The 19,335-nt window shown below is 27.9% G+C and overlaps 1 long non-coding RNA gene across 1 annotated transcript; it reads right to left on the minus strand.

Moving 5' to 3' along the window:
- Positions 1-7,961: 7,961 nt before the first annotated feature.
- Positions 7,962-10,338, minus strand: LOC136077764 (uncharacterized). The gene is made up of 4 exons (XR_010637259.1): positions 10,146-10,338; positions 8,875-8,948; positions 8,293-8,387; positions 7,962-8,172 (listed from the first exon to the last, which is right to left on the minus strand). It is a non-coding gene; the product is annotated as an uncharacterized LOC136077764 (long non-coding RNA).
- Between the last annotated feature and the right edge of the window lie 8,997 nt (positions 10,339-19,335).

A 19,335-nucleotide genomic window follows, 5' to 3' on the forward strand; every position in this document is an offset into this window, starting at 1 on the left:
CAAACTTATTAAAATCCAAGTAAAAAAAAAAAAAATGTAAACATGGTTTTGACAAACAGACACAAATGACATTTGTCAAATGTAAACAACTTTTTCAAATATTTATTCAGAATTTTTTTGCCAAACTTTTCCAACAAGACAATGTTTTCTCTGATTAAGATGATTTGTTCTACTTTTTCTGGGTGTAAGTTGTGTCTGGATGATCGGACGACATTTCCACCTGAGCTAAAAACTCTCTCTGATATAGTTGAACTTGCTGGAATAGCTAAAATTTGTCTAGCTAATAAAGAGAGTTCTGGCAATGTATTTAATTGCAATTTCCACCAATCAAGAATCGGAAAGTCTTTTTTGGCATTAGGGAGATATTCATTATCCTTAACCTGTGAGGCTGACCATTCTTTTATTGTTTGAAATTTTTTGAATAGCTTTAAGTGAAGTCCCTTTAAAGCAGGATTTAAGTAGTTTGCTGCAGCACTAAATAAGTTTTCAGTGTGACAAAGAGGAAATCTTTTCTCAATGCAGCTTTTCAAGTTTTTTGCATACAAGACACTGTAGCCATTTTTTCCATCCGTCTCAATAAATTGATCATTTTTGTCATGGATTAAATAAAGAGAATCGGTGACAGTGTTAATTAATGGAATAGACTCAGCCGACCACGTTTCTGTAGCTTCTTTAAGTGGTGCCGAAATTTCTACTGCTTCCTCGATTGATTTCCACTGTGATGCACTGATGGTCTTTGAAGAAAAAATATCTTCATTTGCACATAAGCTGATAATTGCACTCTTTAGATGTAGGACAGAAGCCATGCAATCCAGTTCACTATTCCATCTTGTGTCAACAGATTGGCGTAACTGTCTAAAATTGATTCCTTGAGCGTCTGATTCTGATTCAAGCATCTCAGCTGCAACTGTTGACTGGTGAGTTAAAGAAACCAAATCTTTGCATGTTTGCCACCCATCATCCATTTTAGCAGTCATTCCAAATGAGTCTCGAACTGCACATTGCAAAAATGATTGTTGCACAAGTATTGGTCAAGGCGCTTTGACAATTCGACTGCAAGTATCATGTTTCTTGCCTGGTCGTTCACGCAGTACATTGGCAAATCAGCAGGCAAATTTAGTTCTTCTAAGAAAGAATCCAGCTTTCCTTAATTAAGATACCTGTGTGTCTGCCTGGGAACTGTTAGACATGGGGTGTCCAGTGATGTAGTCTTCAATTTTCGTCAATAGCATGAAAAGTCCAAGAGATTTAGCTGTCCTGAGCTCTAGAAGTCCAAGGGTCAGAAGTAAATGCAACACTTTTTAGATTTGGCGTAATCTCCGTTATTGTGCTCTTCATTCCAGCTTAAACTGCTTCCTTCGACTGCTGAAAAGGACGCCAGATCAGTGCAAAAGTAATCCAGCATTGCAGACTCAAACTGTTTTTGAACGGAGTTGTCTTTGTCATATTTGGACTTTGTTTCAAGCATTTCGACCATGGTTCGTTGTTTCTTCTTAGAAGGAAGAAGAAGAGAGTCGTCAGTTTTTTCAGAATACTCAACGTAATCTTGGCTGTGTTTTTTTTCGAGGTGACAATGAAGTCCGCTTGTGTTTCCATCTTTTGTTTTCAAAGACTTTTTGCACGCCTTGCATTCAGCACCGTCTGTTGTTTTTTGAAAATATCTCCAGATTTTGTTTTTTCTTGGTGACATTTTTGATCGTTGAAATGAGGCAAGAATATTTCTTTTCAATATGAACAAATATGTGTCAAGTTGAATTCCACTGGTAAATTAATGAAATTAAGTCGAAAGTGCACCATTTTATACAAAAAGTTTTTGTATTTAAAATCTAATTAAAAATATTTAAAATCTAATCAAAATTTTTTAACTAGATTTTTAAAAAATATCTAATTAAAAAATCTAATTAAAAATCTAATTAAAAATAAAGAACTAATAATTCTGAGTTTATAAATTCGACCGATATGTTTAAATAAGTTTTTTGACAAAAACTAATTAAATTTTAAAAAAATTTAATTTGTTTTTGTCAAAAACAAATTAAATTTTTAACTAGATTTATTAAAATCACGGAGTCAAAATATTAATTAATTAAAAAAACAAATTATTAAGCATTTTGTAAATTATAATAATTTTTAATTTGGAAAATATTATAATATTTAAGTCTCGTTCTACTTCTTCATTAGCTTTTGAAGAACACTTTATTATGTGTTTCTTCTATTTAGTGATGTATCAAAACTTATATATGATTTCCGTTTTATGAAACCATGTTAGCATTTTGTGATTATATTATGATTGTCTAAATGTTTTAACATTTCATTTCTTAAAACTTCTGCAAATACTTTTTACATGCTATTGATGTAATTGATACAAGTCCGTAATTCAATGCGTTTAGCTTACATCTTTTTTTGAAAATCGGAGTCACATTATCTGCGCGCTTCTGTAGTGGCAGGCTACTTGTGTTGTATTTGTTTGTACTGATTTTGCGCAATGCTTTCATAAAATAGGATGTAAATTATCCACACGCTTTTTCTGTGTTTAGTTTTTTAAGACAATTCAGAATATCTATGTATCATTGAAATTGTCATTTAGATCAAGTGTGTGAATTAGTTTATATGCTATCCTTGGTCCTAGAAAGACGTCTTATGAATGTTCAAAATACGTTTTAAACGTCTTTTGAACGTTCAAAAGACGTCTTTTTAGGATCAAATGCCGGGATTTTTGGGATTTTTGGCATAATGGTGCTTTCGTTTACAAAGGCTGTGAAACTAGTCGTTTAGAATATTTGCAATCTCGCACGGGTTATTTGTTACATTACCATTTCGATTCAAAAAAAGCAGGCTTTTTGAGACAGAGGGGGAGGGGATGAGCCACAAAGTGCAGCGCCCTGACTAGACTAATTCAAAATTACATATTAAAAAAAAGTTTAATTATAATTATACTATCATTTAATTGGATGTGGTTTGTGGTCAGGTTTGTGGTCAGCAAAATAAGTTCAAAATCGCAAACTTAATTAATATGTTTAGTGATTCAAAGTTTTAAAAAAATGATTAAAAAATTAGTAAGCATTCTCTTTACATAAACTTGTTTGAATATAAATGTTGTAACATATTTAAGTTTGTTATACAATGTTTACCAAAGTATTCACAAGAGTAATAAATGATCACTTTCTCCTCTATTTAAAGGTTTTTTTTTATTTGAACTGCCATGAGTTTTATGTGAAATTCAACAATCTTTTAATCAATAATAAAATAATTAAAAGGGAATTGACTACAAAATTTCTGGGAGTGCTCTTAGATGAAAAATTGTCATGGAAATTTAATATTAAATATATTGAAGGTAAGATCTCAAAAAATATTGCCATGTTATACCGAACAAAACCTTTTCTTAATAATAAGTCTTTATAAAATTTATATTTTTCGTTTATACACAGTTATCTTTCATACTGTAACATTTCCTGGGGTAGCACTAATCACACTAAACTCAAAAAAATTTATAGTAAACAAAAACATGCAGGATAGTATTTGGGGCAAATAGAAAAACACAATGCGAACCACTCTTACGTCAGCTTGGAGCTTTAAATATTTATAAGCTTAATATTCATCTAGTAATGTTATTTATGTTTAAAGCAAAACTTGGGTTTTCTCCAGTAACATTTCAATCCTACTTTAATGAAATCTCCCATAAATATCCAACCAAATTTTCAGTGAATAACTTTGTGGTTCCCATAAACCTTCTTAAATTAAGTTCGTACCAAATTCAATATCGGGGACCTTTAGTTTGGAAAAAACTTCTTCCAATCTTTAGTAAAAAACAAAACTTCGTTTTAAACTGCACTTTGCAAAGTTTTAAGAATGATTCAAAACGGTATTTACTGAACATGGAATTCGATATATTAGATTTCAAATACCTTTTTTGAAAACAATTTAAAGGTTTGGACTGAATCGCTTGAAAATAAATTAAATCTTTATCACTTTCTTTAGCTTTTATTAAAATGGTTTCTAACCATTAGTATAAAAGATAACGAAAATAAAATTGTCTTTTTCGTTCATATTTTTGATGATATTAAATAATCAGCCCAAATACTTATGTTTACATATATTGCTTTTTTTTTTTTCTTTTTTTTTTTTTTTTAATTAAACAACGCATTTTTTTGTGTGTGTTTTTATAACTTTCATGATTTTCTGTCGTTTTTACTTTTTTATTTTTAAAATTATCCTGCTGGAAGATTGTTAGCAACAAATTATTTTATTGCTAAAGTATTTGATTTGTTTTTGTTTTTGTATTTATACTGTCTTTTTGTCTTGTATCATTTATTGTGCATGTAAATTTTTGTGCGACGGGGCTCGGTGATAAGACAACCTGTCTTCTTCTTGCTCCGGCCAGGATTTTTCTTTTATTGTGATTTCTTTTTTGTAATATTTATCAACGGCAAAATAAATAAATAATTAAAAAAAAAAAAAAAAAAAAATCTGAAATATTACCTGTCATTCAGCTTCATCTAGTGTTATCACATTATTGATGCTTATTTTTAACTTAACAGCATACTCAGCACAGATATTGTTGACTCTCACACTTTCTATGTTTTGCTTGGTAATGAGATAGACAGAACAGAAAACCGTGCACTTGGGTTAAGTAGAAAATATTAGTTCAGTTTTTAGCGCAGTGAACAGATTCTTTGTTTTTTGAGTGACAAAATCTGACAATGTCATATCCTAAAAGTGTGCAAGTAATTTTGAATCAAGTCTTCTAAGATCAGTTTTCAACGGTTGCATCTTCAGAGCGGCAATCATAAGCTCTTTTTTAGTAATTGATACAAAGTCAGAAATAATGAAATTTCAATTAAATCTTTGTTCAAATGTAGTATACGTCCTCTAATTTTTTAAATTGCAATGTCTGCAACCTGTTTGTCAACAGCTTAATTAGACTCAAGAGTTTGGAGTAGACAAACTTTTTCCATCCAACTGGCACAATGATAGGCACCTGGAGGGTAAAATGATTTTAATGGTTATATCATTTTCACCTAGTGTGATTAGTGTTAGTCGAATGAGTTCCAGATAATCTGGTCATGGTTTTCTGACATATTTTTCTTCTTATGGTTTAGCCACACACAATTAAAAACTGTCAGCTCAGATTTGACTTCAATGCCCGGACCCTCAATTGTACTGTATTGGGTAGTGTCTTTAATGCCATCAGCTTTAATGGCTGGCACAACAATTTGTATAGCCTGGTACCAAAGTAGTTTTTGTACAATCAAGACTAGCAACACTATGAAGTTTTTTTACTAATATTTTGTTCACTTTTGCAAGAGTTTGAATTCGGTGATTTTCTAATATAACTGTCTTTCTAGTCTTTTGTTGGTGATACTTGCTAATTAGAAGCTCCTAATTGCCAGTTTCTTCATATTCTGAACCTGAAATTTGTTTAACCATTCCATTCTTAGTATATTTTTTTTATTTCAGTTGTCTTTCTTTTGTGATGCTCTTCTTGGAAATGTTGATACAATTGTTTTTTTTTTCACGTTCTTTAAATTTTTTTTTTCTCTTTGGTTTTGTAAAAATATTAAATTTTATTGAATTTTTATTAATCTGTCACATTTGGCATGGATCACATCAAATAGCTTATTAAACTTGTTTACCAAATCAGATTCCAATTTTAACTGTTTTTCAGTTCTGTGAGAAATATTTTTCCTAATTTTAATATAAGAGTTATACAATACTTTAAGTTAGCAATAGCATTCCCTATTTGTGTTGTTGGAACATTGGAAACAAACCAAATTTGTAAAACCTGATATAATAGTAAAACAAACTTGTAGGATTAAAAAAGCTTAGCGAAAGTTGAATTCTGTTTGTCTTTACTTCATAAAAGAGAGAACAAGACATATCTGTCTATTTATTTGAGTATTTATTTGAGTATTTATTTGAGTATTTATTTGAGTATTTACTTGAGTATTTATTTGAGTATTTATTTGAGTATTTATTTGAGTATTTATTTGAGTATTTATTTGAGTATTTATTTGAGTATTTATTTGAGTATTTATTTGAGTATTTCTGATGCTAACAAAGAGATTTTAATAATTGAAATTTCAGCCAAAAAAACATTAAGATATATTTATAAGTTGTTGTTATCGCCCACCATTTAGTGAAATAAATAGTTTTAAGTCATATTTATTTAACGATATTATAAAAAAAACTACGTTGCAAAAAAATGAAACAGTGACATAAATTTAAACGCATTTTACCTATCACATAAATTGCAAAATTAATGGATTTTATAATGATTTATTTAAAAACGGCACAATTCCGTTAATCAATAAACCAACAAGAGTAACTTCAAATTCAGTTTCCTTAATAGACAGCATTATTACAACGGACACTTTTAATGAATCCTTCAAAAAAGGTTTAATTAAAAGCAATGTTTCATTTTCATCATTTTCCGATTTTTTTTTTCTCAATAAAAATTGATATTGAATTGGTACCGATACAAAATCAAGTTTTCTATAAAAGATGTTTCAGCCAAGCAAATGTAAAGTCGTTTAATGAATCTTTACTGCACTGGAAACATATAAATTTTTCGTCTGAAGCAAATCTAGTTTATTACTCGTTCTTTAAAACATTTTTGAAGTTTATAACGCAAACTTTCCTCGATACAAAATCTATGGTGAATTAATACTTTTTTTTTTCTTAAAAAAAAGTAATAAGTCACCATGGATTACCAAAGAGCTCAGAAAATTGTCCAAAGTTAAACAAAAATTGAACTTTAAGTATTAAATATCAAAAAGTGAAAAAAAGAAGGCAATTTATTAGGATCACGTGAAGCATTTTAAAAGTCAAGAAAAACTTGAAAAAATACTACTCAAACTTACTTGAGAAGTTTAAACATATCGCAAAGTACTCATGGTAAATTTTAAATAAAATTACTGGAAATCATAAGATTAACCCTGCGGGCACAAGTACGTTTTTCAAACGTTTAGTAAACGTTTAATGGTCGCTTAAACGATGATTGTATTAGTATTTAGTTCACATATATGCAAACACATATATGTATTTTGTTTATAATTAATTTTTTTTATGTATGTAAATTTTTTTTTTTAATATACTGTAAAAGTTAAAATAGCATTCTCAATTTTGAGTAACAAAGATGCGAGTATAGTTACAATAAAATGATCATAACATAAAACAATGTAAGTTTAGATTAGAAACATTTCATAAATAAATCTTTTGATGAATGTTTAAAGCTATATCTAGATTAGATCTACTCCAGCTAGCATTTACTCTACATTATTTATACAAGTACAACTTCTAGTAGAAATGACTTTGTATACATAATATTAGGCAATGATTTTTTTTTTTTTTTTAGCTTAAACGGAAGACTTTATTCAGTAGTAACAATCATAGATTATAAAATAGTTAAGAATGCGACTGTACGTAAAAAAATAGAAAAATATTTAATTCACCTTATAAAGAATGGCAAATATAAATATTGGCAACCTAAATCTTGACTAAAGAACTAAAGAGATGTAAGATGCACTCATACCCAGTGGGCACAATGACGTTGAAATAACGTTGAAACAACGTTGCAAACCGACGAAATGCAATGTTGAAACAACGTTGAAATTTGGTGGAATTGGAAACAAAATCCGACGTTGAAAACCACGATGTTGAAACAACGTCGATGAAAACGTTGTTTCAACGTTGTTATAACGTCTTATCGACTACATATCATCCATATTTCAACTTCGATAAAATGAAAATTAAAAGTTCAACGTTAAAACAACGTTAAAACAACCTAATTTCAACATTAAATTTTGGTCATTTGATAAAAATTATACAGCCTATTGGATATAACTTATATCCAATAGGCTGCAGCCATGTTAAATTGTCATCGTTAACATGTTAAATTGTCTCGACTTGGATTGCGATAAAATAAGAAAATAAAAAAGCAATATTTTGCGCTAAAAGTAGTGTATTTCATGTTCAAAAAATTATTTTAAGGGAGTTTATATAAGAAATAGATAGAATGTTAACATTACATATATACATTTTATATTAACATATTCGAATCGTCATTTACGCACCAACCGCCACCATTAGATCTGTCGGGTGCATATTTCAACAAACTCATGATATCTGTTCTGACTTCAGCAACCGTAGCAGTCGCTTTACTAAGCATGACGCTCTCTATAAAAAAAGGTATTGCCTGAGTAGTTTGCAACAAGTACAGCTAGAACTTAAAATAAAAGTAGCACCAAATCATCAAATTGTGTTTTTCAATAACAGATAACATTACTCATGACTTACCAACAACAACCTTACAAATATTTGTGCCTTCAAATTTCTCTTTAGCCTTGCCGCCAGCCATGTTGAACTTTGATTGTAAACCATTGGTCATCAACCTACAACAAAAAGTTATTATTTTTATAAATACATTAAACTTTGATACAATATCAGGTTAGGTAGCCCAATGGCACCGCGTATACCGCGGAAATCCGAATGGTTTTAAAATTTCAAAAATTCAATGACTTTTTTTTGTAGAAATAGGTCAATTTCAATAAAAATTATACATATATATATATATATATATATATATATATATATATATATATATATATATATATATATATATATATATATATATATATATATAATAGATCATCCAGGTCCAAATCCGAAAAAATGTTTGCGGAAAAAGTCCGGAATATTCCCCCCCTCCCCCCTTATTTTCCCTCTTAATTTGCTTTCATCTGAGTTGCTTTTATTTTTAGTTTTAAATTTCATCCTGTAAGATAGAGTCTGAATTATATTCAGAATCTACTATTGCAGTAGCCTCACAATTGCTGCTGCTACAAACATCTTCATTTAATGAAGCTGAGCAATCAATACCAATGTCACTACTAAGAAGCTCATTAACCAAAACATTATTCCGTCTCCATCGCTTTAACCGGGTAGCCATTTCCCTAAACAACAGAAGGCACTTTTATAATATATATATATATATATATATATATATATATATATATATATATATATATATATATATATATATATATATATATATATATATATATATACAAGTGGAAGTTTTTAGAATAAAATAGCTAAATTAAAATAACATAAAACACACTATTTAGTTATATAGTGTGTGATTCTTCACCATTTCGTAAACTTGGCATCGATGTTCATTTTCACGGTATATATTATATATGTATATTTATTTATATACTTATATATACATATAATATATGATATATATATATATATATATATATATATATATATATATATATATATATATATATATATATATATATATATATATATATATATATATATATATATATATATATATATATATGATATCATTATATATAACATATGATATATACATAAAATATGTGATATGTTAATAAAATATCATATAGACTATAATAATCATAATACTATATTATAGTATTTTTATTATTGTTATTATTATTTTTATATTTTTTTTATAATTAGGAAGAGCGAAAGGAAAAAAGTGATTCTTACGCCAACACATACGTCACTTTTAATTTCTTTTGATTTTCGTCCAACATTTGCGATTTGTCAGAAAGTTAAAACCATTAATTGAATAACAAACTGATTGTTTTTTAAAAAAACCACAAAAACGCAAATTTAATTTACCAGAATGTTTTTAGAAACATTCTGAATGTTTTTAACAATATAAACAACGTTTTTATTTTAATTTTTTTTAATAAAATGTTTTTATTTTTAATTTTTTTAATAAAATATTTTTATTTTTATATTTTTTACTGTAAATCATGCGCGGAGTGTTGCTACATCGACTATCTTATAGCCTGACTCGCTAGGGAGTGCTGCTACATCGACTGACAAATAGCCTGACTCGCAAGGGAGTGCTGCTATATCGGCTGACAATTAGCCTGACTCTCAACGGAGTGCTGCTACATCTACTATCTTTTAGCCTGACCCGCAAGGGAGTGTTGCTACATCGACTGAGGGTTTGGTTGGGGCAGGCAGTCTATCAATTTATAAAAAAAATTCCGGTCTTGCATTGATAATATATATTTTATATTTATATAATATAAAATTAGTATAGTCAAATATACTAACATACATAGTAAAACAATTTAATCAAACTCTAAAAAACTACTTACTTAAACAAACTCTAAAACAAATTCAAGCAAATGCAATACACACTGATGAAATAAAAAAAAAGATCTATTTAATATTTATCACTAATGCATCGCAAATTAAGCAATGTGGTATCGTTAAATTGACAAACTCAAAACCTTATGAAATGGCAATAGATGGCCTAATCAATGACTCGTAAAGTCACGCATGCGTATTTGAGTTCTAAAAATGTAAAACGAACGGTGAAACTCATAATATAGACGTTGAATTTACGTTGATTTAACGTCGCGTTAAGTTGATCGTTTTCAACGAATTTTCAACGTTGATAAAATGTTGATTTTTGGTTATATGACGTCGCGACTAAAAACCAACCGTAAATCAACGTTGAAATTACGTCGTGTGTCCACTGGGTAAAGAGTCTTCAAGTTCAAAACTTCAAGAATTTTTTTCTTGAAAAAAAAAAAGTTTTTATCTTTTTAGGAACATTAGTGTCACATACTGCAAAATTCAATTTGGTCGATAAGTTGATAAGCAATCGTTTGAAGAGAGCTCTTGATAGACAAGCATAAAAATTACTTTATTATGTATTGTATGCTTAAATTGTAAATAAACACAAAATGTTAAAATTTTTAGTTATTTATCTGAATCTGGGTTGTTAGACCTAAGTTTTCAATTGTGAAAAGATTTTTTTTCTGTATAACATAAGTTATTTACATAAATAACTTACACTTAAAAAAAAGGTTTTTAAAAAAACGTTAAAAACAATGTAACTTTTCATTTTGACTTAATAAAAACCAATAAATAACGTTTTCAGAAAAACATTCATTCACCGCTTCATATGGACGTTCAAAAAACCAATAAAAAACGTTTTTGTTGGCCCCTTAAAAAACGTTCACAAATCGTTTTTTAAAAAACGTCCAGTCACCGTTTCATATGGACGTTTAAAAAACCATGAAAAACATTTTACGGGACCATTAAAAAATGCTCAAAAAACGTTCTTGTGCCCACTCGGAAAACATGTACCTTACCAAAATATATTAAAAACAATAATGATTTTTTTTTGATAATCCAAAAGATATAGCAAATAAGATAAATAACTATTTAGTAAGTGTTGGTCCAAACTTAGCACAAAAAATTTCAGTTATAACTAATACAACAAATTATTTTCCCTTTCCCGTAATTTTTGTACTAAATAACTTTAAAGTTTCTATTAAATAGTTTGGATGCGCTTATAAAATGCTAAGAATCAATAAAGCGAGAGGTCCGAATGAAATAAGTGGTAACATTATTAGATTTTACGAGATCAAAAACACTATACTCGTCCAGGTCTTTGGTAGCTCAATTAAACAAGGAATATTTCCTGACAAAACAAGGGTTGTTAAATGTTAAAAGGAAGGGGGAAGGTTGGGGGGATTATTAAACATAACTAATTATTGTCCTCTTTCTGTACTCTCTGGTATTTCAAAGGTTTTTGAAAGGATTCTTAACTACGAAATATATGATCATCTTTCTATAAATAAAAAATTAAATACTATGGATTTAAATTAAATAATATGGATTTAAAATGGATTTAAAAAAAAAAATTAAATAATATGGATTTAAAAAAATAGTCTTACTGAACACGCAATACTACAAATATTGCGGATTCATTTGAGAAATCACAGTTTACTCTTTCATTTATCTATCAAAAGCCTTTGATACAATAGATCATGAAATTCTTATGCAAAAACTTAAAAACTATAGATTCAGTAGAAACTTCCTAAAACTACTAAAAAGCTGTTTAAGCAATCGTAAACAGTAAGTTTAAATTAATGTATCCTCCTCTAAAAAGTTACTAGATATAACATGTTCCCCAAGGGTCTATACAAGAGCCACTTCTTTTTCTCGTTTATGTTAATAATCTTTATAATGTCTCAAATTGACAGTAATGTTTACTGTTGGCACAAATCTTTTTCTGTCCAGTAATAATATCTTAAAAATTTTTTTGACATGAACATAGCGCTAAATAAAATTTTAAACTGGAAGTCAAATAAACTATTAATGAACATAGAAAAACTAAATGGATTCTATTTATCCAAAATTCAAAAAATATTTTTTATCAAATAATATGCCTCAAATATATATTGACAATGTTCAAATAACGCAATCAAAAGTTATACATTTTTTGGTGATTTCATTGATGAAATCTCACGAAACATACCAAAACTTTGTGGTAAAAAAGTTATAAAAAGTATAGGAGTATTGTATAAAGCAAGAATTTTTTTCAAATAGACATCCATAAATTCAACTTTATTACTCACTTATTCAATGCCATGTAAACAATGCAAATATTGCATAGGGTAGTGCTTAAAAAAAACCATTAGATCCTCTTTATAGGCAACAGAAGCATCTAGAACGTATAATAAACTTTAAAAATCGTTATACTTATGTTAGACCTCTTTTATTGGAAATGAATGTTCTAAATATATATCAACTAAATGTTTTTAATATTCTTTGCTTTATGTAAAAATGTAAAATAAACTTAACACCTATATCCATTCAAAATTTATATGCAATGAAACCCAAAAACTAATATGACCTAAGAAATGATAATCTTGTTCATCAACATTATTCGCATACAAATTTTGGAAGATCTCTTATATCATATAGGGAAGCTTATCTGTGGAACTAAATAAATTTTGGAATTTTTTTATTTTCAAAAATAAAATTAAAAAAGTTATTTGGTTAATTGATAATACATTCAATTTCTCTTAAATTCAATTCTAATTGTGATCCGTAATGTGTAATTCCTTTTTTTTTTTTTTTTTTTTTTTTTTTTTTTTTTTTTTTTTTCAATAATATTTTTAAAAAGGTAAATTTACAATGAATATATTACTGGTAGGACTTCCAGAAGATCACATGATCTTATCATGAAGCCCTTTACAATCTATATATAAAGAAGGTCGTACATTAAAAAATTACATATGCGTTATAATACTCTTCAGATGTTTAGCAAGTTTAACATAATATTTTATAATATGGGTATATAACATTCTCAATATTGAATATTATAATATAAAGTACTCAATATATTTTGTATAAATTATATTCTTCATACAGTAAACAAAAATAATGTATTAAATCATATAAACTTGAAATACTAAAAATAGATGAATATATTTTGTGTTGAAAATATTATTTTTTTTAATTTCTTTTTAAAGGAAGGAAAAGACCACTTGAAAGAAAAATCAAAGTTAGGTAATACTATTTTATTCCAGAGAAATGGACCTCGATAAGAAATACAAAACTGGTTATTTTTTGTTTTGCAAAATGGCTCTTGAATAGTTTTACTACAACGAAGTTCATATTTGTTTTTGGGTTTCAAATTATAGAGATTAGTAAATACTCTAGGAGATACATTTTCTTTACATTTAAACATAAAACATAAAATATTAAAAATATTTAGTTCGTATATATTTAAAACTTTCATTTCTATAAGAAGTGGTGTTGAGCTTGAAAAACGATTTGCAAAATTAATTATGCGAGCTGCGTGTTTCTGATGCCGATAGAGAGATTTAAGTTTGGTTTTGTGAGCGCTTCCCCATATAATATTAGCATAGTTTACATGGCAATGAATAAATGAATAGTATAGTTGAGTTAGTTGTTGTTTATTTAGTATATATCTAGCTTTATATAGAATTCCAATGCTTTTAGCAACTTTCATGGAAATATTATCAATTTGTTGATGCCAAGATAAGTTTTCGTCTATCATGACTCCTAAGAATTTTATAACTTTTTCTCTTTTTATGATTGTATTGTCAATTAATAAATCAGGCAAGATATTTTGGATTCTCTTTTTTTTAGATGTTGGGTAAAAAAGTAAAAATTTTGTTTTATCTGTATTCAAAGATAATTTATTTTTTCTAAACCAATATGATATTCTTTTTAGTTCATAATTCATTTTACTAAAAAGTATATCTATGTCTTCGTGCGACTGAAATAAATTCGTATCATCCGCAAAATTTACGGTCGTTAGGTTAGAAGCTTTGTAAAGATCATTTATGTATACTAAAAATAACAGTGGCCCAAGTATGGACCCTTGGGGGACACCACATGTTATATTCGTTATTATTTGCGATGAGGATTCTTTATTATAAACAAATTGTTTGCCATTACTTAGGTAGCTTTTGAACCAATTTAGGGTTTTATCTACTACACCATAGCTTTCCAGCTTTTTAATTAAAATATGATGATTAACAGTATCAAAAGCCTTTGACAAGTCAATGAATACGCCTAGTGTGAATTGAGAATTCTTAAATGAGTCGGCAATACTGCGCGTTACTTGGAGAATAGCGTGTTCAGTAGAATTATTTTTTTGAAAACCAAATTGATTTTTATAGAGGAGTTTATTATCAATAAGATAAGTGTATATTCTGTTATACATTATTTTTTCCAATATTTTTGAAAAGACTGGTAGAACTGAGATAGGACGATAGTTTGTTATATTTGTATGATCACCTGTTTTAAAGATTGGAATTATTTTTGCTATTTTCAAACTATCTGGAAAAGATCCTTGAGTAATAGATGCTTCAAAGACTTTGAAGAGGATATCTTTGATCACATTAAAAGAGTCAATTATAATATTTCCATTTATATCATCAGGCCCAATTGCTTTATTCCTTTTTAATGATTTAAATGCTATTTCAAATTCATAATAACTTAGATTTGAAAAATTTATAGTTGAACTTGGTGACGATATAAATTCGTCAACAGAGTTGTTGCCTACATAAGGAATCTTATTTGATAGGTTATTTCCTATTGTTGAAAAAAACTTATTAAATTCGCCAGCGATTTCACTTGAATCGGTAACTAATTTATTTTCTACTTTTATAGCATTCGGCATCGAATTTGTGCTTGTTTTATGTTTGCCAGTAATTTCTTTCATTATTTGCCAAACCCGCCTTGAATTATGTTTGTGTTTCATAAGCAAGTCAGAGTAGTAAATTTGTTTGGCTTTTTTGCGGAGTTTTTCAAATAGATTTTTATAAGCTGTGTAGTTATTTTTATGTTTGTCTGATTTATTTTTAAGATATTTAACATAGAGTTTTTGTTTTATTTTTGAGGATTTTTTTATTCCTCTAGTTATCCAAGGACAAGAAATGTCTTTGGCGTTAAGAATAATTTCTCGTAACGGAAAATTTGCTTCGTAGATTTTATAAAATATATTAAAAAAAGATTTATAGATGATGTTTATATTCTCATTAAAGTTTATATAGCTCCAGTCTTGATGTAAAAGTTGCTGTTTAAATAAATTTAGGTTTTTGTTGTTATAAATACGTTTTTTTATTGTTACTTTTCCGTGCGTATTTGTTTTGAGGTCAGCGCCTAAGCAGAGAAAAATTGGAAAATGATCCGAAACATCAGTTTTTACAATACCTTTTTTGAGCGTTATATTGAAACAGTCATTGGTAAGAACGTTGTCAATTAAGGAGGATGAGAACTCTGTAATTCTAGTGGGTTTATTTATAATAGGCACTGTTCCCGTTTCAAATAAATGGTTATAAAACTTTGTAATGTTTTGTTTTTCATTGTACTGGAAACAGTCTAGGTTGAAATCCCCTAGTATATAATTTTTTTTCTTTTCATGACTTGCTTTTTCTATTATATTATGAACAAGATAACTGCTTAGGTACTCAGTTCTTCCAGTTGGTGGCCGATAGCAGCAGCTTAGTATAATATTTTTAAATTTTTTGTTTAATATTTCAACCGTTAAAATCTCAATATTTTCATCAGAAACACTCATTTCGCTTCTAATATTATACCCAATGTTTTCTTTTATGTAAAAAAGAACTCCTCCTCCACGCTTATTAATATTACGCTCTAAAAACACTGTATTAAACCCTGTAAGATGGAGATTAGAGTTTGATTTAAAATCTTCTTCTGTACACCAAGTTTCGGTTAAACAAATAACATTAAAAAAATATTCCGTTTGACAAATCATATTTAAAAAGCTATCAAAATTCTTTTTTAAACTTCTGATATTAAGGTGGATTATATTAAAATAATCACGATTATCATTTTTTAATATGCTTTTAATTTTATCTGGATAAAAGTAAGAGCATTCGAATTTTGATCCATTAATCTCATTAAAATAATTAATATCTGGATCAGATTCATAGTCTAAATTAAAAGTATTGGTTTGAAATAAATTCGATATTTTTTCAAAATCATTTTGATAAGTTGAATCCATTTTGTATGTTTTTTTTATTTCGAAAATATTCAAAAGTTTTTATATGCATCAGTATATATGTATGCACACATAAATGTGTACATATTACATACATATATACTCGTATACATAAAAACTTGAAATTTTAATTTTTTTTTGATAATCAGATAGTCTTTTTGAAAGACTTGGTGATTAATTTATTATATACCACTTTGGCAAAATTACCTGACGAACGTATTTCTTTGGCTTTAATAAATAATTGCTTACGAATGATTGTTGTTCGTTCACTAAAATCTTCATTGATGTACATCTTTTCGTTCCATAGTTTTAGCTTTTTGTAATTTTCTAGTATATTTTCACGATCTTTATAATCTAGAAATTTAACTACAACAGTTCTTCTTCTTCTTATGCTGCCGTCTTCGTTTTCTTTCTTCCTCGTTCTGTGCGCGCGTTCTATATGTATTTCTTCGTTTATATTTAGTTTTTCTTTTATTAGTTTTCTTACTTTCTCCTCGCTGTTTTTCCACGTTTCCCCTTCAGTTTCCTCGATTCCTTCAAACCGAAGATTGTTACGACGACTCCTATCCTCTAACTCTGCCAATTCCTAAAGACGATACTTGAAAATATTTGGTTTTATATATATCTTTTATATTGATAAACGATAATTTATATTTAAAATATTTGGAGTTTTTAAATATTATTTTTAAACGGTGTTATTTTATTAACGGTATATTATTGCATTCTTTTGATATCTTGTTGTGTTTTTATTATATTGTTAAACGATTCTTGGTGACAGTTCCTACGATTCTCTTCGAGCTTCCGTGTTTTTAATTTTTATGTACAACTGCATTTTACAAGAATATATAGTAATAAGAACAAACAAGAAACAAACAAACAAAAAAAAGACCAGCTGTGAGCTTGAACAACTTAGTTTATCTAGAACTAGTAACTGGTGAACAATTAGCCACATATTAGTGTCACATCTTGTTTTAATAACTTACTTCTTTAAAATTTTGGCTTTGACTCAGTAAATGCTAAATATTATTACATCGCAAAAAATGCAAATTATGTGTAACGTGCATAGTCACATATAAACATTTAGTCACTACTTGGCAAGCTCGTTGAAACTCAGATAAGTTGTCTTTGTTTTCCCATTGAATATCATTCAAACCAAATACCGTAAGAATGATTATTCGTTTAAAATAAACACATTTGTAAACAAAAGTAAGTTTGAACACTATGCATTATGCTAATGTTATTAGCACTATGCACTATGCTAATGTTATTAGCATACTGCATGTGTTATTAGCATACTGACACTATGCAGTATGCTTATGTTATTCTCATACTGCATAGTGTCCAAATTTATTATTTATATAATTCATTAGTAATGAGTTATTTAATCAAATTAGTTAATAGTTTGAAAGTTAATTAAGCTATACATTGGATCCTGAGGTTTTTAGGAGTTATTTTTCTCAAAAATTAACATGGTTTAAATATCTACCCAATTATACTTTTTTTTTTAATTTAAGCTAGTCTATTTGCTTCTTTCTTATGTTTTATTTTTTTGATTAACAGTCGTATAATTTTTTTCAAAGTCTTTAGACATCCGATCCCAATGAAAACTGATGTGATTTTGATAACTCAAATTTTATTTTAATCTACAAATTAACGTGAAAAATGAGTGACTGAGAATAAAAAAAGCGCGACGGAGACATGCGATCTCATTTAATAATAATAGTTGAAATTTGTGACATTTTATTAGACATGAAATCAGACATCTCAGTTAAAACATTGTCAAACAGACATATCTGATTACATCATATATATCTACTGCGTCAGACTGACATATCAGATATATCTGATTATAATTTGGCATATTAACTACAAATATTACAATAAACTGAAATCATTTTTTTAATATGATTTTAATTAACAAAAAAGTTCAAAGACAATTGACAAAACTAGCACTTGAGTAAAATCCTTTAAGTTGATGGAAGACTAAAAAATTTGGGTCTTTAAACACTAGAATAAAGGCCTTGTTTAGGCAGAATTAATATTAGAAAACAGTGTATTAAAAATACATATAAGTGAAACAGCGTGTCGGAACAGTGGTAATATTATTGACTATTATAAATTAAGCTTTTGTAAATTAATTTTATAAAAAAAACCTCTTCCACATTATCTTTGTTCCACATTATCTTTGTAATTGAACCACATTATCTTTGATAAGATAATGTGATACAGACAGCTGATTGTTTTTCTATTCCAATTGCGTTATTATTTACTTTTTTTCTTTTTTTTCTTTTTGCAATTACTTGATGACTAAATATTTTGTCCTGAATTTATCAATTGATAACTTCTGGACAAAATAATTAACAACACTTTAAAACTTGAATGGCTTAAGAAGTAAAAAATTAGAAAGTAGAAAGATTAAATAGAAAAATAATGCCTATTTTAAAAGAATGTTTGTTGTTCTTTAACTTAATTTTAAATGTATAATTCTTTTTGCATTATTGTTGACAATAATAGTAGACGACACTAGTCGCCTACTATTGTAACACGCCAGACAAAAAGAATTTAATTTAACTTACTTTATAAATATTATTTACTTTTATGTCTAACAGTTAATTATATATAAAACACACAAATTATATAAGTAAATTACTCTTCACCATTCCCAGTTAAATATAAAGTTTTAAATTAAAAGTATAATTCATCTCTTAGAGTAATATCAAATTATGGCATTACGGTGTTTGATGTTGATAAATACTGCAAGTTTCTTGAGCTCAGGTTACTTCTTGATTTGTGATGAATAAAATTAACAGCACTAAATGAAGATTCTAAAACTACAGAACTAGTTGGCGAAGTACTCTTTTGCTTTAGAGACTAAAGTTGAGTTTCCACTTCACCGTTTTTTCATGAGAACGGAAAAGGGAAGGGAAAAATTATCACATGGATACGCGTGTTATAAGTTTTAATTTGTCCAAAGTAAAACTAGGCAT

The sequence above is a fragment of the Hydra vulgaris genome, chromosome 03, assembly GCF_038396675.1.
Source record: "Hydra vulgaris chromosome 03, alternate assembly HydraT2T_AEP".
In the NCBI taxonomy this organism is placed as follows: domain Eukaryota; kingdom Metazoa; phylum Cnidaria; class Hydrozoa; order Anthoathecata; family Hydridae; genus Hydra; species Hydra vulgaris.